The following is a 20,744-nucleotide window of genomic DNA, read 5'->3' on the forward strand; positions in this document are numbered from 1 at the left end:
GGGTCAGTGGCTCAGCTGGAGCCTTGTTGTTGAGGCACATATGAGAAAGCAATCCATGAACAACTAGGGTGCTGCAACTACAAGTTGATGCTTCTTATCTCTCTCCCTTTTTGTCTGTTTCCTTTTTTGCTTTAAAAGAAAAGGCAGGTATAAGGAGGGCAGCTGAGAGAAATGTACAGTTGAGAAGTATTCAGAGAGTGGGATGACTGGATTGTAATCTTTGAAATCTGGAGCAGTTTTGAGGGAGCCAGTTGTGGAAGTCCCCAGGGGGTGACTGGTAGTGAGGAGAGGTCTTGTGGGAAGGACTGTTAGGACAGGCAGTGGGAGAGGAAGCGCAGAGCGGTGATGAGGTCAAAGGTTTGGGGGAGAGGGAGTCATGGCAGGCCGAGGAGGAGAGAGAGGCCATCAGAAGTGAGGCATGGCAGGCTGCAGTCCGGCGGGGACAGTGTGTCTGAGGAGAGGGCTGTGGCTGGAAGTGCTTGGATTCCCCCAGGGTCAGTCCAGCTTGGCAGAGGTTGCGTTTTGGAGGGCACATGAGCTGCGAGGATGTGGCAGCTCAGCTTTCTGTGGGTGTGCACCGCAGTGCTTCTGGGGGCGGAGTGGCTGGTGCGAGCTTCCAGTGGGGCTGCTGGGTGCGCGTCCTGCTGCGTGGGGCCTGCGCTCCGGGAGTGTGCCCCGTCAGTTTCAGGGGCTCCTTGCTGGCCCCAAACTGAGCCCAGTCCCTTCAGTTGTCACGTCCTCCGGCGGGGTTTCTGCAAGCTCAGGTGAGGGTGGGGGGCGGGAAACAGGGCGCCCTCTGACTCGTTTCTCGGGAGTGAATGGAAACCAGGAGCTGAAGATGGAGAATGGGAGTGTTTGGGCATCACGTGTGGAGCAGGGAGATCAAGCAGAGAGTGAATGAGTACCAGCACCAAGGTCGGAGCCCTGTGAGCGGCCAGATCCCACCTAGTCCAGATATAAGAGAGAGCGCTCGCCTAGGAGCAAGTGGAAAACGAGGCCTGGTTATTGGATGAAAGAAGTAAGAGTCTGTTACACAGTTGGTAGTATGTTAGTATGTGGCTGGTTTGATAGTAACACTACACTTCCTTTTTTTGTTTGTTTTCTTTTTTGCAGAAGCAACACAATTAGAAAATAAACCAAAATGTTGCTGCATTGGAGAATGAACTCTAAGCAGCTTCTTCCCAGCAAGGTGATCTTGACAATCTCTTGAAGTCAATGGCGCTCTCATTCTCCTCTGTAAAAATGCAGCAGTTGGGTCAGGTGACCGCTGAAGTTTCTGGCAGCTCTGGTATTCTGTGACATGTATTCTGTATTCTTCTCTGATTCAGACCTCCAGGTCCCCCCCCCCCCGCCGCCCCGACCTCAGCACACCCCAGGACCTCGGGTCACCCCCGAGGCTCCGACGCTTTTATGCAAGGCCAGCCTGGCATGTGGGGTGTTTCCCCTAACATTTAAGATGAAAGTCACTGCAGATATTTGGAAAGAGATCACTTGTTTCCTGTTGGAATTCAGTGAATGACCTAACTTTGCTAGAATGGAACTGACTGTATTGTTTATATTTTGTTTTGTTACCAAGCGATCAATATGGGGCACATTAAATACCATGTATCCATGGGGTTTTGTGCCTCCTGTCAGTGGTGGAGAGATGAGTGTGTCCGCGGTGGAGTGGAGGAGGCTGGAAGGAAGGCGGTGTGCGAGGACAGAGGGATGAGAGGGTGGCGGGGGGACCCAGGGCAGAGGGGCCGTCACGGTGGTTCCAAGAAGGAATAGAGGCTTACCTTCCCAATAAGGATCGAGCCATGACTCTGCAGGGGACGTGGCTCCAGGAAGAATGCGGCCAGATGCCTGCCTCATGGTGAGCTTCCTTAACACCCTTCTCTCTGGCGTGAGTGCGGTGCCCCAGCAAGTGTATTCTGCGAGCATCTCTGGGTGGGTGCGGGCCTGGCCGTGGGGAGGGATTCCCCAGAAGTCCTTGCGAAGAGGGTGCCCTGGGGCCATGTGCTGCTTTTACTGGAGGAGCGGAGGGGCAGGACCCAGACAGGGCAGTGGAAACTGCGGGCTTCATGTTCCTTTTGAAACATGAGCGTTGACGTGAACCAGGCAAACTAGTTTCTCCTCATGTCTTTATTACCACAATGTTGCTGTCTGTCAACAAGCTGATTTTTACTTTTTTAATAACTGGCCCAGTATTGAAACCATATCGTCTTGGAAGGCAGAGAAAGCCATAAGCAAACTTAAAACACGACTGGAGGCCATGATACTTCTCAGTGGCCATCTTATCGTTGGTATTTCTCTACATGATCTAAACACTCCCCCTCAGCGTTCACAGTTTCTCACCACGAGCGGGGAGACAGTGGACTTCTCTCCTCCTCTTCCCTTCGCCCCCTCCCTCCCTTCTGACCGCTGAGTCTGGCTGTGAGGGTAGCCAGAGGGAGTCTAGGTTCCCCCTCATGTGCCGTCCCTGACACGATGAATCACATCGTGTCTGAAAGAAGCAACTTCAAATTCAAACTTATATCTGTAAGAGCAAATAGCTCTTACTGCTCCCGTTGTGTGCCTCATGGCAGCAGATACCATCTTAGAGGTCCTTTCTGGCTCTACGGTTCTTAGATTCTGTGGTTCTCCTGTGATTTTTAAGGGGACATCATTTTGGAAGTGAGGTGACTGAGAAGTGACTGTAATCTTCGGGGGCAGAGAGGTCCGAGGACGGACGGGATGTTGGCGTGACGGCCCCGGGAGGTGCAGGGCGTGAGTGAGGGGACCGGGTTTAGGGCGCAGCTCAGGGAGGCTCTCCTGGCAGCTGCTGTCTCCGCTGAGTTTATCGTTTTCCCTCCCTCCAGCACCCTAGCTAGCAAATTGTTAATATTCAGTGCTGCACGCTAGCATTAAAAATAGCCAGAAGAAAACTTTTTTTATTTTTTACATGTGCAAGTGATTAATGAAATGGAAGAACTTAGGGACATTTATACGAGAAATGACTTTCACGTTTGGCTACTGGATGGCTATCAAAAAGGCTCCATAGAGTTTAATTTGACTTCTATGTGTGCCTATCAGAGAGTGGGAAGAGATCCTTAATCCCAGAGAAATGCAGTATTGTTTGACAGTATATGCTGAGCTAATTTTCACGCTGTGTAAACACTTTTCCATCTAAGAATTAATTTCAATAATTGAATGAACTACCACATGATCAGTACACCAGGCTAGAACTCAAAAGACATGAAAGTTGAATAAGTAAGACAGGTACAGCAAAATGTCTAGAGCTCTTACAAAGGAAGCTTTTTAAGAAAATTGACTATTTTACTCAGCTGCTTAGAAACCATTACTGTTCTAAATTTTTTAAAAAAATATTAGAACCGAATATATTTAAAATTTTTTATTTATTGATTTTTAGAGAGAGAGAGAGGAAAAAAACACATCAATTTGTTCCACTTATTTATGCATTCATTGATTGATGCTTGTATGTGCCTTGACCTGGGGATTGAACTTACAACCTTGCCATGTTGGGACAGTGTGCCAACCAACTGAGCTACCTGGCCAGGGCCTACTGTTCTCAAACTTAAAAACTACTTTCTATAGCTCAGTTGATTCGAGCATCAGCCCAGACGGGGGTTGCCAGGTGGATCCTGATCGGGGTCCATGCGAGAGTCTATCTCTCTATCTCCCTTCTTCTCACTTAAAAAAAAAAGTCTGCTATTTTGCTCCTTCTTTTTCTATTTATTTTGTGCCTGAATTTAAAATGATTCAGTGACAACTTGGGCAATCTAGTTGGCTGACATCTCTCTGGACACAAAGACACCATGCCCTCAAGGGTGGAAACCAGCCTAGTGCAGCAGGAATGGAATTCAGCTTGGATCTCAGAACCCAGAGGAAATCCCGGGTGGGTTTGCCTCCCTCTGGCTTGGGACCTTAGGTGAGTCACTGAACTTTTCTGAGCCTCATTTCATCATCTGTACAACAGGACAGTCATGCTTACCCTGCAGAGTTCTTATGAAGATTATAGAAAGTGTTTGTGAAAACTGCCTTACACAATAGATTGCTGCTCAGTTCTTAATCAGATTTAGCTAGGGCTGGGCACAGCCAGACTCACACTTACTTACTCTCCTGAAATGATTTGGGTTAGTTACCTCACAGGGCCGAGCTCCCTCCTGTGTAAACATGGCCTGCGGGGGTGTAAATCACTTGTTAGGACTGGCTTGCTTGCTTTGTTACTGTTTTCTGGATAACCCTGAGAGGGAGAAGTTTCTGTTCTCCAGACGCCATTTTTCCTTTCATTTTTTTTTTTGTATTTTCCCTAAGCCAGAAACAGGGAGGCAGTCAGACAGACTCCCACATGCGCCCAACTGGGATCCACCCGGCACACCCACCAGGGGGCAATGCTCTGCCCATCTTGGGGTGTTGCTTTGCAGCAATCAGAGCCATTCTAGTGCCTGAGGCAAAGGCCACAGAGCCATCCTCAGCGCCCAGGCAAACTTTGCTCCAATGGAGCCTCAGCTGCGGGAGGGGAAGAGAGAGACAGAGAGGAAGGAGAGGGGGAGGGGTGGAGAAGCAGATGGGCACTTCTCCTGTGTGCCCTGGCTGGGAATCGAACCTGGACTCCTGCACGCCAGGCTGACGCTCTACCACTGAGCCAACCGACCAGGGCCTTCCTTTCATTTTGATGCTCTTTCTCAGATACCTGTCCCATACCTCTCCCTCAAGGGCAGGGAGAGAACCTAGCACGGCCTGACCCGTGGTGGCCTCACTGGTGGATAAAGCATCGACCTGGAGCATTCAGTTTGCTGCTTCAACACCCCTGGCTTTCTGGGTCAAGGCAGGAGAAGCAGCTGCTGTGATATGTCCTAGCGAGGTCAGAGCTCTGCAGGGGTCAATATATCATACATCGGTCTTCAGATGGAAACCTGTGGAGGTTCTAGAAAACTCAGACCCTCAGCCACTCAGGTTATTAGAAACAACAGGCTCTTGAATAACTGAAGGGGCTTCCAATAAGGGTCTATTGGTGATGTGGAATGAAACTTTCCCGGAAAACCTAACAAGGCACTATTTCCCAAGAGTATAAAATATTTGCAGAGGTACTAGAAACAACTAAAAAATTGTTTTAATTGTTCCCTAGCATCCCGGTAACACCAGATGTCGGGGGAAAGCTCAAGGGCAGAGCCCTCGCGGCCCTCCCATCAGTCAGGCATGAGCTCGGGCCCCAGCTGACAGGCATCGGAAAGCTGTGTCTAAGCCGGGGCAGGGAAGGCTCTTTGCCTGAATCAGGCTGCTGAAAGACGAGGAAGTCCTTGTCAGATTTATTCTACCTGAGTGTCTTCTCAAATGATACTGTAGTTGGGTTGGCTTTACATCATTCTGAATACTTCTTTGATCTTGACCTTGGCTTGTCTTACCATCTGAGATTTGAGTCTGAGAAGGGGAAGACTAATGTTCCTGGGTCCTAGAACAGCACTGACCGTTCCCCTCACCGTGCAGGACATCTCGGCCAGGAGGGGAGACATGGCCTGGTTCCAGTCCTGGCAGGTTTTCTTGACTCCTGTTACCTCATGCGAGAACTTCTCTGACAGATATGAGCACCATGTGGATTCCTGACCTTGGCCTTGTTCCTCATCTCTGACAGAGGCCTTTAGCACAAGCCAGTGCTAGCCAGCAGCGTGTGTGTGCATGTGTGTGTCGGTCCAGGGAGAGGCTATCCTCCTGAGGTGCGTTCCAGAAATTTTATCGGAAGGGTCGCAGGTCAGCCTTAGATTCCCATACTGATAATACACTTGTGAATTAATACATCTTTTATGTTGGCTTTCCCCTTTTCCTTGTATTATTTTATTCACTTTCTTGGGGTTCACTTTCCAAACTCCCTGTACCCAATTGCTTCTTCTGTTCTATGACCTAAACTGAGACAGAATCATTGAACAAGAACTTCTTGGGAGGTGAAATCCAATGCAAAAATGTGCTGACACTACTTAAAAACAACAACAAAAATCCACAGTTCTGTAAGAAGAGCAACTGCAAATAAGGCAAAAACTAATTAAATAAGCCTGACAGTTATCAAATCCCCCCCCCCCACCATACTCAGTCCTGAGATTGGTTTAAACAAGTGGAAAATAGTTAAAAGGAAGGAACTTGCTGAAGTGCAAAGCCAGAACATAGAAATGATAAATAAGATGGAGGCGATATATAAATATTGAGTTGTTGGGAACCACAGTCAAGAATAAGACTCAGGTATATATATACAATGGAATACAACTCAGCCATAAGAAATGATGACATTGGACCATTTACAACATGGATGGACCTTGATAACATTATACTGAATGAAATAAGTAAATCAGAAAAAACTAAGAACTGTATGATTCCATACATAGGTGGGACACAAAATTGAGACTCATGGACATTGATAAGAGTTCAGTGGTTACCAGGGGGAGGAGAAGGGAGGAGAGAGAGGGGACAGGGGAGGGGAGGGGCATAAAGAAAACCAAATAAAAGGCGATGGAGGACAATTTGACTTTGGGTGATGGGTATACAACATAATCAAATGTCAAAATAATCTGGAGATGTTTTCTCTGAATCTATGTACTCTACTCAATGTCACCCCATTAAAATTAATGGTCTAAATAAAACTAAAAAAAAATAAGACTGAGGAGGCTCTGGCCGGTTGGCTCAGTGGTAGAGCGTCGGCCTGGTGTTCAGGAGTCCCGGGTTCGATTCCCGGCCAGGGCACACAGGAGAGGCGCCCATCGGCTTCTCCACCCTCCCCCTCTCCTTCCTCTCTGTCTCTCTCTTCCCCTCCCTCAGCCAAGGCTCCATTGGAACAAAGTTGGCCTGGGCGCTGAGGATGGCTCCATGGCCTCTGCCTCAGGCGCTAGAATGGCTCTGGTTGCAACAGAGTGACGCCCCAGATGGGCAGAACACCGCCCCCTGGTGGACATGCCGGGTGGATCCCAGTTGGGCGCATGCAGGAGTCTGTCTGACTGCCTCCCCGTTTCCAACTTCAGAAAAATACAAAAAAAAAAAAAGACTAAGGAGAAGAGATCAGAGGCATTGGAGTCTGGGGAGATGAATACAGTCAGAACAAGCTGACACAGTTGGACTGGGACTGGTGCAGGGAGGTAATGTACGTGCTTTGTAAACTGAATGGTAAAAGGCCTGCTCAAGGCATGACTGTCAGCAGATTGCTTGTGGTGCAGCACAGTTCCTCCAGGGGCACCCACTTCACTGACAACCTCTTTCTACGCACTCTTGGGCTTTATCTTAGCTTGGCCGGACCCTCGGATATTTGACAAGTCAGCACATTTCTCTGGGGCAGTCTGTGCCTCCTTGCCCTGATCCATCGGATCAGAACAAACTCAGATTTTATAATGGAGCTGAAATTACTTAGAAAAAATATGAAATGGTGTGCCAACATAAGAGTTTATTATTTTGAAAATGGTAGGGTATCAGAGTTAATGTTTATTTACTTCTCTTAAATTTACTCAGGCCCCATGTAGGCAGACTGTACTTCAAGAGAACAGACGTCGGCCACATCCAGAGTTCTCTGGGTGATATTTCCCTTTCACCTTAGGTTCTTTGTTCACTGTCCTTCTTGTTCAATTCAATGTCTGGTTTGCAGGACCTCATGTCCAATTTCCTCTCCTTACGGTAGGCCCCAAACCCAAGCGTTGTTGCTCCTCCGGGTGGCTTCACTGAGTAATCACCTGCACCGCCAGCGCTCTGGAAGAGTCCCGCGTTACCCCCAGTGCCCGAGGAAGGGTGTGGCCATTGTCTCTCGGTGGACGCTATTTCCCGCTGGTTCTCGAGGATATCCTTGAGTGTGGATTCCTAGCATATGCTCAGAATTGTGAACTGTCCAATGGACTGTGCAACAGAATTATGAGCATTTCTTTCCCTAAGGAGCCAGCATTCTGGCTGGGGAATTGGGGGCACAACTGCACCCATGAAGTGAATGCCAGCACATAGCGGTCGAGAGCCTTCCTTCGGCATACTTCAGGGAGTTTGGAGGGAAAGTCTTCCGAGCTTGTCTTTGAATGCCACATTGCCACAATTCTGTCCATTTTGGGAGTCATACTGTTACTATTATTGAACAGCATCCTTTGAAATTATTTTTAACAAATCATCTGGTAGAGTGGAAAGGTAAATGTCATGAGTAATTCCCCTTCTTCATTCTTTTTTTTCCTCCACACCCTGTCAGGGAAAAACCCCTCCTATCTCTAGAACTTGCACACACACACACAAAACAGTGAAATTATCCAGTGAGACTGCTAATTTTAGTGACCCAACCCCTGCTGCACTGGTGTCTTTCTAAACCTCATATGTCAAGGTCATCTTGATGTATAAGGTCAGTGTGTGGTTTCCTACCCTGTGGCCATGCTGGGGAGAGAAAGCAGGCCTGTTTTCTTAAGAAAAAACGTACCCAAGAAGAGAGCGAGTAGAGATGGTGGGCTGAGAAAGCACAGGAGGACCTGAAGGTCATCTTATTCATCTGGAAATTCTCCCCGTTGGCCGGTGCCCCTCCCAGGCCAGGGCTCTTGGTCTGGATGAGTGGTCCGTGGTCTAGTTGCGCAGACCTCACGACAGAGGAAGGGCAGTGTGGCTTGGTGGGATAGGTGAGGGGGTGGCTTCACCGTGTGCGGCCCGGGTGTCTGTTTCCTGGTGTCTCGCACATTAACCGAGTCAAGGACTGGCGCTAAGAGGCCCCTGAAGACAAGCGAGGAGGAGAGAAGGCCGTCTTCATGGAATGGTTGGGGCATTCTGGAGGGCGGGGCTGGGGGTAGGTACGGAAAGGGTGACTTCTGTGGGCGGTGTGCTGTCAGTCCTTGAGTGGCGGGTCCTGAGAAGCCCATCGGGGGCTTCTCGTGTCAGACTGTTACATTCCTTAGTCAGTTTAGAAGGGCTGATCTTAAAGAAAGAAGCTGGTAATTTCCCCACACTTCTTTATGCTCAGAAGAGATCTTGGATTACATTCTGTTAAGTAATTCTCTGACGTTGAGGTGATAATGAAAAGTTCAGAAAAAAGAGCCAGATAGTATGATTTAAAAATCCATTTCTAACACTTACTAGCAATGTGACCTTGGGCAGGTGACTTAAACTCTCTGTGCCTTTCCTCATCTGTGTAGTGGAGATAATAGAAGTACTTATCTTACAGAGTATTGCAAGGGTTAAATGGATTCAGAGATATGAAGTGCTTGGCCCGAGTCAGCACTCAGTCATTGCTTCCTATGGACATTACATGCAGACTGCCCGGGCTGCACAGCCTAATGATGGAACACACGCTGTTTGCCATTCGATTGGCGCTGGAGTCAGCCCAGTGTGCCCCTTGCTTAAGCAAGTTATTTAATCTTCTAAGCATCATTTTCTCTGTCTAGAGATTGGAATAATGGTTTGTACTGAGCAGTAAACAAGATGATTTGCATAAAGGTCTTGATGAAAAGTCTGGCACAAATGCAACTTCTTTAATATACACACAAACATACACAAACACAGCATGCATGCATGTGTGTGTACACACACACACACACACACACACACACACACACACACACACACACACACTGTATGTATTCTTGCATCTTACATGATTGACCCTTCCCTCCTTAAAAAGAGCCCTGGAAAAGCCTTGCTCTTTCTGAGGGACATACTGAATGAGGACCCTGACTGATTACTCATAGACCCAGGAGAATACATCCTTCTCATTTTCTCTCTCTGTCCCCCGTGTCAGCAGCTGAGGGCAAGAGAATTGTTGCAGGGAACAGGAGGGGAGTGTGAAGAGGACCAGAGCTGACTTGGCACAGGTCCCCTCTTTCCACAGGTCATTGTGAGCCAGAACTTGCTGGCCACATAATTTGTAGGGCTCACAGCAAAGTGCAATGCAGAATCCCTGGTTCAAATTCATTAAGAACTTCAAGACTGTGGCATTGGAGCATCACACCAGGCACACATCTCTCTGCAGCTACACAGGCTGCAGATCTAGTATGGCGGGACAGGCCAAGGAGTTGAAGCTCCTTCTGTTGTTGGTGTGAAGCCCAGTTGTCTGTTCTTTCCAATGAGCCACGTGGGTTCACTCCCAGGCCCCCTGGGAGCCTGGAGCCTGGGAGTAAGGGGTGTTAGAGACAGCCCTACACCCGCCTCTGAGGGGAGGGAGAGAGGAACTGGGTTAGACCTGTCTTACCCAATCAGTCTGATCAGTTTTTAGGAAGTCTTCAAAATTGTAGGAGATGGCAACTGCATTATGTGCATGCACGCACGCATGTGCACACACACACACACACACACATTATGGTAATACTCGTCATTGGAGAATATTTGAAGAGAAGAATGTGGGGGTATTATGTGTGTGGTCTGTAATATTGCAAAATGTTCACTTTCACGGTCAGTTAATTTCTTGCATATGCTTAACCAAGAGTTAATCTCTTAAGAGGACTAATCCACCCCCAGGAGAAGTGAAATTAGGCCTTCCTTCTCTTTTTGATAGAGATTGCTTCTGTTAGCTCGAGGAGATTGGGAGGAAGAGGGGACCTGAGCCAGAAGTCCACTTCAGTCTTCAGGAGTGTACTCTGCCTATTAAAGAGTCACTTGCTACTTTTCTTCATTATAGATCTTGCAGGGAAGTTTAGTGATGGGCTTTAATTCTTTGGGAGACTGGCACGTGACTCCAGCCACTAATATATTCTGGTTCAGTGGTCAGATAAGGGAGGGTGGGCCCCAGGGCTATAGCCATAGAGACACTTAAAACGCCCTCCCCTTTACCCCTCTGAGGAAAGCTGCTAGAGTTAGAGGAGGGAGCAAGGTGGTCTGGTGAGTATAGGAGAGGTCTGAGAAGAGGAAATGGGATGGGAGTTGGTTAGAGAGGAAGAGAGAGGCCAGCAGGAAGAAAGCCTAGGCTGAAAGGTTCTGAAGTTGAGCTGTGGGTTAGGAAGTCCCAGGGAAGGAGGGGAATCCCGGAGTTTGGGACCCTGTAGCCGCCCTTTCCCTTCCTAGGTGGACAGAAAGCCCCGAGGGGGCTGTAGAGAGAACAGCTGCTCTCTGTGGATCCCCTGGCCTGGAGCTCAGCCCTGAGGCCCTGGATTGGCCCAGTCTCTGAGATGCAGTTTTCATATGCAAAGCAAGGGGTTCAGCAGAAGGTCTTTTTAATCCCACAAATTCCAGGAGAGTGAGTCAGAGGAAGGGGAACCATCAAAGAGGAGAAAAGGCGGAAGGGAGGGAGCTGGGGCAGTGCAGTGGACTGGGTGGAGGATAGTGAAGTGTGGCCATTTTGTTTCAACAGAAATGTAAAAAACATTCTAATAAGTTTTGCCATAACAATTTTATCAGTTACAAACCACAAAATTTACTTTTAAAGTATACAATTCAGTGGTGTGTAAAAAAAAAAAAATCAGTTGATCATCAATGTGAAAGTTTATTTCTGGGCTCTTCCACTGATCTGGAATCTAGATCTAGATTCTAGATTCTATCCTAATGCCCATATTCTTTCTTGGTCACTGTTGCTTTGTAGAGAGTTTTGAAATCGTGAAGTGTGAGTCCTCCATCTTTGTTGTTCTTTTTGTCTTCTTTTTGATAATTGCATTAGCTATTCTAGTTCATTTTTATTTCCACATAACTTTTCCTTAATCAATTGGTTCATTTCTGAAAAGAAGTTGTGTTTTTGATAGACATTGTATTGAATCTGCAGATCAGTTCAGAAATCTGTAGATCAGCTTGGTTACATCCACTTTTGTCCTTTGTACTGAATTAAGTCATCTGATTCATGGAGATGGGCTATCTTTCCATTTATTTGTGTCTTTTTTAACGACTTTCCGCAATGTTTTGTATTTTCAATATACAAATTTTGCACTTCTTTTGTTAACTATACTCCTAATATTTTACTCTTTTGATACATTATAAATGGAATTATTTCCTAATTTATTTTTCAGATTATTTGTCATAAGTGTACAGTTGATCTGTGTATTTGTATCCTGCAACTTATATCCTGAACTTCTTTATAAATTTTAGTAGTTTTTTTCAGGGATTCCTTAAGATTATTTATACACAAGATTATGTTATCTGCAAATAAACACGTATCTTTGTTTTTTACTAATTGTAGGGATAAAGCATTCAAACTTTCACCATTATTTATGATGTCACCTGTTGGTTTTTAATAGATAGTTCTATTATCAGATTAAGAAAGTTCTTTTCTACTTACAGTGTGTTGAATGTTTTGATTAGGAATGGATGTTAGAATTTTTCAAATATTTTTTCTGTACCAATGGAGATGATTATCTAGTTTTTTTGCTTTATATTCTATTAATTTGATGTAGTACATTGATTTATTTTATGTGCTAAACCAATCTTGAATGTATAAATCCTATTTTGTCATGGAATGTAATTCTCTTTATTTGTTGCTGACTTTGGTTCACTTGCATTATGTTGAGTATCTTTTGATTCTGTGTTACTGAGTAATATGGTCAATATTTTTTTTTTCTTGTGAAGTCTTTGGATTTGTTTTTAGGATAACACCATATTGAATGAGTTCAGAATTGTTTCCTTGTTTTCTGTCTTTTGGAAGAGTTTGTGAATGATTGGTATTATTCATTCCTTAAACTGTTCATAGATTTCACTAGCAAAGCTGTCAGGGCTTGGGCTTTTATTAGGAGGGCAGTTTTTAAATTATTAATATCATACTACTTTTACTTGTTAGAGTCCCTTCATATTTTCAATTTATTCTTGAGCCAGTCTCTATAGTTTGTGTCTTTCTAAGAGTTTGTCCATTTCGTTTAAGTTACATAATGTGTGGGCCTGCAATTGTTTCTTTATTACCCTTTTATTTATTTTATTTATTTATTTTTGTGACAGAGACAGAGAGAGGAACAGATAGGAAGGGAGAGAAATAAGAAGCATCAATTCTTTGTTGCAGCACCTTAGTTGTTCATTGATTGCTTTCTCACAAGTGCCTTGACTGGGGAGCTCCAGCAGAGTGAGTGACCCTTTGCACAAGCTAGTGACCTTAGGCTTCAAGCCAGCGACTGTTGGGCTCAAGCCAGTGACCTTAGGTTTTGAACCTGGGTCCTCCATGTCCCGGTCCGATGCTCTGTCCACTGTGCCACTGCCTGGCCAGGCTACCCTTTTATTTCTTTATGGTTGGTAGTGAGGTTTTCTCTTTAATTCCTGATTTCAGTTAATGAAGTCTTGTCTCTTTATTCTTTGTTGGTCTAGCTGACTGTCAATTTTGTTGATTCTTTCAAAGAATCATCTTCTGGTTTTGTTGTTTTCCAATTGTTTTTCTGTTCTCTATTTTTATTTCTATTCTAATCTTTACTATTTTCTTTCTTTGGTGTGCTTTGCATATAATTTGCTCTAACTTTTCTAGTTTCTTAAGATGGGAAGCTAGATTATTGATCCTTTATTCCTTTTTTTTTAATGTAGGTGTTTCCAACTATAAATTTCCCCTGGGCACTGCTTCAGTCACGTCCTGTGAGTGTTAGTTTGCTGTGTTTCATTTTTATTCCATTTCAAAGTAGTCTCTAATTCCCTATGTATTTTCTTTTTCAACTCATTAGTTATTTAGGAAAGCATTATTTACTTTCCACATATTGTCATTTTTGCAAATTTCCTTCTGTTATTGGTTTCTAATTTTATTCTATTATGGTCTGAAGACATACTTGATATGATTTCAATCTGTTAAATTTTTGGACTTGTTTTATGACCTATCTTATGGTATATCCTGTGTAGACTGCTCCATGTGTGCTTGAGAGAAATATGTATTTTCTGCTATCAATGTTGGGTAGGGGAGGAGTATCCTATAGATATTTGATGTATCTACTTGGTCTGTAGTTTTAGTTGAGACTAAAAAAATTCTGATTTCTTGTTGTTTGTGTCTGTTGCTATATCCATTACTTAAAAGGGGGGTATTTGGGCCCTGGCTGGTTGGCTCAGCGGTAGAGCGTCGGCCTAGCGTGCGGAGGACCCGGGTTCGATTCCCGGCCAGGGCACACAGGAGAAGCGCTCATTTGCTTCTCCACCCCTCCGCCGCGCTTTCCTCTCTGTCTCTCTCTTCCCCTCCCGCAGCCAAGGCTCCATTGGAGCAAAGATGGCCCGGGCGCTGGGGATGGCTCTGTGGCCTCTGCCTCAGGCGCTAGAGTGGCTCTGGTTGCAACATGGCGACGCCCAGGATGGGCAGAGCATCGCCCCCTGGTGGGCAGAGCATCGCCCCTGGAGGGCGTGCCGGGTGGATCCCGGTCGGGCGCATGCGGGAGTCTGTCTGACTGTCTCTCCCTGTTTCCAGCTTCAGAAAAATGAAAAAAAAAAAAAAAAAAAAAAGGGGGGTATTTGAAGCCTTCCAATATCTATCTTACTTTTGTTTATTTTAATGGGCATTTAAAAAAAAGTTATTCTGGCCCTGGCCGGTTGGCTCAGCGGTAGAGCGTTGGCCTGGCATGCGGGAGACCCGGGTTCGATTCCCGGCCAGGGCACATAGGAGAAGCGCTCATTTGCTTCTCCACCCCCCCTCCTTCCTCTCTGTCTCTCTCTTCCCCTCCTGCAGCCAAGGCTCCATTGGAGCAAAGATGGCCCGGGCGCTGGGGATGGCTCCTTGGCCTCTGCCCCAGGCGCTAGAGTGGCTCTGGTCGCGGCAGAGCGACGCCCCAGAGGGGCAGAGCATCGCCCCCTGGTGGGCGTGCCAGGTGGATCCTGGTCGGGTGCATGCGGGAGTCTGTCTGTCTTTCCCGTTTCCAGCTTCAGAAAAATACAAAAAAAAAAAAAGTTATTCTATAACCTTTTAGATATTCAAATCATCTTTAAATCAACAAATATAAGAGCTTAACTATTGGAAAAATAAGTGACTAATCTTAAAAAGATTGTATTTGCAGCTAGATGCAAATATTCTTAAAGAATATTATTATCACAATGATCAGGATTTTTTAAAGAAATATTTTGATTTCTCTAGTTTTACTCCTGGGAAATAATTAAAACAAGTATTTCAGTGTTCATTTTATGGGTGAGATGGCCCCACTCAGTGTATTTCTCGGTGTCTCCAAATTATAGCAGTTTACCTTGCAACTTTCTTCAGCATAAATCAGGAGTCGGAAACCTTTTTGGCTGAGAGAGCCATGAACACCACAGATTTTAAAATGTAATTCTGTGAGAGTCATACAACGACCCGTGTACGTTATGCATTAGCCAATAAAAATTTGGTGTTGTCCCAGAGGACAGCTGTGATTGGCTCCAGCCACCTGCAACCATGAACATGAGCGGTAGGAAATGAATGGATTGTAATACATGAGAATGTTTTATATTTTAATGTTATTATTATTTTTATTAAAGATTTGTCTGCAAGCCAGATGCAGCCATCAAAAGAGCCACATCTGGCTCGTGAGCCATAGGTTCCCGACCCCTGGCATAAATGAAATGTATTTGTAACTTTGTGAATCCTTATTAATGCCTTCTCTTACAACCCCTGTGCCACGGTCATTAATTTGCAAAAAAAAAAAAGAAAAATGCTCAAGCATCCCTTTGCCCACAAACAATTTTGAGACATTAGCCTGATTCGTTTGGTAGCATCCAGATTTATCTTTCAGACTCTGGGGCCCTTTGGAGACACAACAAAATAAGGCTCTGGTAACAACCTGGCAACCCAGGCAGACAGTCAGCCAAGTGCAAGTGTTTGAAACTATGTTTGGCCACCGTTGTGGTGAAAAGAAGGAATTTAGTCACATGCCATTCAGTACAGAGATAAAAACCATTTCAACTGGAAATTCAGAGTGGCACCACATGTGGGATTCATGACTGTGCTTATACAGCTGGCCGTGTGTGTGTGTTTTTTCTTTTTTTAGCAGTGTCCCCCATGTGATGCTCAGGACACGTGTAACCGTCATAACTTCTCTCGGAATATGTTTCTAATTTTAATCGGGGTGGTGGCAGGGACTGGAGATCTGAAGCTGCCACAGGTTTGTGGCAGATGGCTCAGTGTCAGCTGTGACAAGGATCCAGGCTTAGCTGCTTCTGCAGTTTGGCTTTTCTCTCTGATCAGGTAGCTGCGGGTATACTCTGCCAGGTTCTCCAGATTTTGTTCGAGGCTGCCAGTGTGTGACTTAGCCCCACCTATCACAGACTGTTTTGGGGTCTGCTGTAAGCAGAGACCTGAGTTTTCTGTGTGGGGCTCCCCACGAGGAAGGAGTCATTTCTCCCTTCTAGGGATGTTTTCTTATGTCTGGTCCCTTGAAGAAACTCTGGAGTCTCTTTGCAAACTGTTCAAGGACACATACACATATCCAGCTGGAAATATTTCAGATACACCCAATCTTTGGGGCAAAGTGGATAACAACCTCAGTACACAACTTCTAACCTGGGACATCTGTGAAGGTTTCTCCCAGGACAGATATGTAGAAATTGAGTCCTAAGTCCTTCAGAGGCATGAATGCGACTCTCTGGGTCTTTATCATGGTCCCATCCGTGAGGCCAGACAATGTGCCAAGGTCTTCATCAACCATCAGCTCCACCCAAAGTGTCACATGAATTTTATTTCCCCCATGATGGGAAATTATCTTGAATTAAAAATAAACAAAAATACTTTTTTTGAAGTTACAGTTGACAATACAATATTGTATTAGTTTCAGGTGTACAACATGAGGATTCAACATGTATATAACTTATGACATGATCACCCCAGCAAGTCCCGTGCCTATCCAGCACCATGCGTGGCTGTGAACAGTACTTTCAACCATATCTCCTACGCTGTACTTTAGTGCACGTTGTCAATTACGACATTAATCAGCTTCCCCCGCTGTCTTGTTGTGAGGCCCCACGGGGCCCAGGCCCTGTATACGCTTCTGCAACAAATTCTCAGAAACTCTCTGTTCCTGTTGGAAAGGGAGGGTGGGAACGGGGCATCACACCGATTCCCGCAAGGCTGAGCAGCTTTTGCACATGTGTGGTTTCTGTGCTTGGGCGTGGATCTGCTCACCTGGGGAGACCTGACAAAGAATTAAGTAGCCTGGCACGTGGGCCTGATGGGGGCTTCCAGGTCGTTAGGTCCATGATCAGGAATCGGTTTTCTCAGTTTCCCAGCGGGAGTGAGAAAGGCCTCCAGGTTAAAAGCAGAGCTGAACACCGCCATGTCAGCCACCAGCTGTGAGAGAGTTTGGAAATCCCACTGCTGACATTTCTTGGCAGGATATACCAACTGGTTCTCATGGAACTATGGAAGCCTCTTCGGTTTCCTGAGGTCAGGCCAAAGGGTGGCCATTTGGTCTTTATAATCATTGCCACATGCAGTTCTTTTAAAACAGATAAATTTCACTCCGTTACTTTCTGATTTTACTCGAGTCTAGAGCTTCCTCCAGGGTTGCTAGCATGATATTCAGCTGCTGTTAATAGTCTCCCCCCCCCCCTTACTGATTTCTGCCTTTGTTCCTACACTTGATCTTCTAAAGCTCTGTTTACTGGTACCTGGGACCTACAAGTGTGTGTGTATAAGTGTGTGTAAGTACATGCTTATATACGCACGTATAGACAATAAGTGTATACAAATACATACAGTTCTATTTTTTAATATAAAATGAGCATGTTGCAGGTCATTAAGGAATATAGCCTGTTGTCCTAGTCACTAAATATCAGGATTCAAATGGGTGTAATGAGGGTGCAGTTTGCCTGAGAGAGACTGTAAAGGAGGGAAAGTGAGAAGAAAGAAGTCAGCCGTTCTGTAGCTTGGGTCCACTCCGTCCTTGCCGGCCCACGGAGGCCTGCATGCCTCCTGGGCGCAGGCATGGGCGCAGGTGGAGGAAGGGCTCCTGGACCCGGAGGGAGGTTGGGCTGCACATCAGTGTTGGTCTCCAAATACTCGAGAAGGGGCTGCAGGCGGGGCTGAGATGAAATCCACAGATACAGTGAGTGGAAACTTACCACTTAGAGCCTTTTCCTTCTAAATAGGAAGGAAGGTGGAAGGCCAACATCACAGGAGGTGAGGGGCAGGGTGGGTGAAGGGCCACCGGAGAGTGGGCCCAGGAAGGGCGGTTGTAGGGGGGGCTAAGGGTAAACAGCAGAGGGGGTGGAGGAGAGGGGAAAGAACATGCACTGGAGGTCAGGCGGGGGGAGTGAGGACACAGGAGGAGGGGAGGGGCAGGTGGGAGGAAGCTGGGGGCCTCAGAAGCCGGCAGGGAAAAGGAGGGGTTCATGCTCAGGGTGGAGACTGGGGGGCGGGGGGGGCCTGGTCCCTGGTCAAGGAGAAGGAGAAAGAGTGAGGCCGGCCTGTGAGGCAACGCAGCAGTCACTGACTTGCGAGGTGACAATGGGAGGGAAGGGCTGTCAAGGGGGAGACCCAGGACACTGAGCCCCCGGTGGCTCTGCCAGGCTTCCTGCAGGTCTCCGTCCCTTCCCGCCTTTTCTCACCCTGCCCTGCGGCCCGGTGCTCGCGGGACACGGGCCCTGTAAGGACCCGGATTCAGAGCACCCGAGGGGTTAAATCCCACATAAATTGCAAAACAGGGAAACCTACAGACCCATCTGGGAAGCCCATTCACAGGGCTCATCTCTGCATCTCATCTATTTACATAAACATAAAAAAACTTGACCAAGTTATCAGGTGATTCGGGGCCTATCTTACCTCCTAGAGGGAGACTGTTCTGTTTTTGTTCAACAGCAAACAACAGGCATTTGACTTAATATATGCCCAATATGGACTCTAAGCACTGAGCATCTGTTCAGTGAGTGGCTGGAGAGAGTCCGTCTTTGTCTTCTGACTCATGTCTCTGCTTGTGCGCTCAGTCTGGACAGCAGGAGGGGAATCCTGGCGGTCGATGGCGGTGGGGATGGCAGGGTTATCACATGGCAGCCTGATCCATCCCGCAGTATAATGAAGCCCTGACTTGATGAGGATGCAGTAGCGTCTCCCACTTTGCCGTCCTTCAGGCCCCAGGACTGGTGTTGCCACATTCGGAGTGCGTGTGGCCAGAGTTGTGCTGTGAATCAGCAGCAGCAAAGGGGACATAAGGAAGTGGTTGCTCCGTGGGGATCCGGGGCCAGTGTTAGGGGAGACCGATCGCTCCTCTGTTTTTAAGCCCCATGCTCTTGGTCTGCTGGTATTGAGGCCAGGTGGGCTGCCCCGAACTGACCACCTGCTCTGAATGTTGTCTGTTTCATAAAATAACAGACCAGGGATAGAAGGATGTGTGTATGTGTGCACGCGTGCATGTGTGTGTGCGTGTGTGTGTGTGTGTGTGTGAGAGAAGTCTTCCACCTTTGGTTTCCAACGCGTACATTATTAACAGAGTCGACGGTGGCTGGCCTTGATGTTCACTTACATGAGAGAAAGTATCTTTTTCATTTTATTTATTTTTTGAGAAAGTGTTTTCTTAAAACCTTATCATGCTGAGCAAAATAAGTCAGACAGAAAAAGCCAAGAACCACATGATTTCATGCATCTGTGGGATATAAAACTGAAAGCAACAAATGAACAAGCAAGAAAAACAAAAACTCATAGATATAGATGACAGCGAAGTGTTACCAGAAGGTAGAGGGGGGGTTGGAGGGGGTGGAAAGGATAAAGGTGTCATTTATGTGGTGAGGGAAGACTTTGACTTTGGGTGGTGGGCACACCATGCAATACGGAGAGCCTGTATCATAAATTGTACACTTAAAACCTATATGATCTTATTAGCCAGTATCACCCCCATAAATTTTATAAAAAAAAACACCTTAGTGTCACCCTGGCACACAGGGACACTCAATTATGTCGCCTGTGACAGTGCCAAAGGGGCTTCGGGGTGTTAGTTTCCCCACCTCTGTTCTCAGCGGGCCTTCTTCCTCCCGCACTCAGCTGAGGAGAGACCCGACTGGGACAGATCTGCTTTCTGTGACATTTGCTATTTGTTGCTGGCTCACTGTTTCGGTGGGAGAGGTGTCACAATGTCAGTAGGGGCAGTAGACCGTGCACTTTTTGACACTATTACTCATCTCTCTCATGAAGAATGTCACCCACTGTCACTTCCCCCATTTGTGTGTGTCTGTGTGTAGCTGCCCAATGTGTGCTGCCACTCATGCATCAAGTGGCAGACTTCATGGCCTCGGAGAAAGTGTGTGTGTGTGTGTGCGCGCGCGCGTGTGTGTGTGTGTGTGGGGGTCCTGCTTTCTCTCCCCTGCTCTTCTGTGTCAGTGGGAGCCCTCGGGAGACTGCTGTGTCCACCGAGTCCGACAGCCTTGCTTTGTACTGGAACTGGGCGGGGGGAAACCTCTCGCTGATGCCACGTGATTTGAGAGCGTCGCTGGGTGGTAGGGCTCCAGCAGGTGAACTCTTTTAACAGAACTGTCTGCTGGTTTCAGTTTCTGCCTGTTTCTCTCTGAAACTAAGACTCACTGTAAAACTTCTCATTTTCGTTTTTGTGTGCACCCAGGCCTTGCTGTCTTCCCCACCATTTCGGGGCATGGAGGGCTTTCTTCCCAAACAAAGGCCGGGCCCACATTTGAGCTGTGTCTCCTCATTCGATTGCGGGGAACCTGGATGCCAGTGCCCACTTTCTCCCAGGGTGCAGCACTGAGCCAGGCCACTGGGTTTTGATGTCTGGGTTTGAATTCATCTGAATCCAATTTATTAATGACTTTTTTTCTACCACTCCTGTCACCTAAGTGTACTTGGGGGTTATCAAGGGAAGTTTTCTATGTGCTTACCCCCCCCCCCCAAACAAACCCTCTTATTGTTGTCAGGTAACACAGCAGTGCTTGGAGGCTTGGGTGGCAGAGCCCGGTGGTCTGTGGGGGAGGTGGCCTCATTCTCCTTCGTGTTGCTCTCCTTA

At 46.7% G+C, this 20,744-nt stretch overlaps 1 long non-coding RNA gene and 1 pseudogene across 1 annotated transcript in view; one reads left to right on the forward strand and one right to left on the reverse strand.

Moving 5' to 3' along the window:
- Positions 1 to 1,749: 1,749 nt before the first annotated feature.
- Positions 1,750 to 20,744, forward strand: part of LOC136395953 (uncharacterized) — a 310,905-nt gene continuing 291,910 nt past the window's right edge. Inside the window, exon 1 of the long non-coding RNA XR_010749412.1 lies at positions 1,750 to 1,855. This is a non-coding gene — a long non-coding RNA (uncharacterized lncRNA). The remainder of the gene's footprint in view (positions 1,856 to 20,744) is intronic.
- LOC136393986 (tRNA-queuosine alpha-mannosyltransferase-like) lies at positions 16,163 to 17,203 on the reverse strand (annotated as a pseudogene).

This window comes from Saccopteryx leptura, chromosome 2 (genome assembly GCF_036850995.1).
Source record: "Saccopteryx leptura isolate mSacLep1 chromosome 2, mSacLep1_pri_phased_curated, whole genome shotgun sequence".
NCBI lineage: Eukaryota > Metazoa > Chordata > Mammalia > Chiroptera > Emballonuridae > Saccopteryx > Saccopteryx leptura.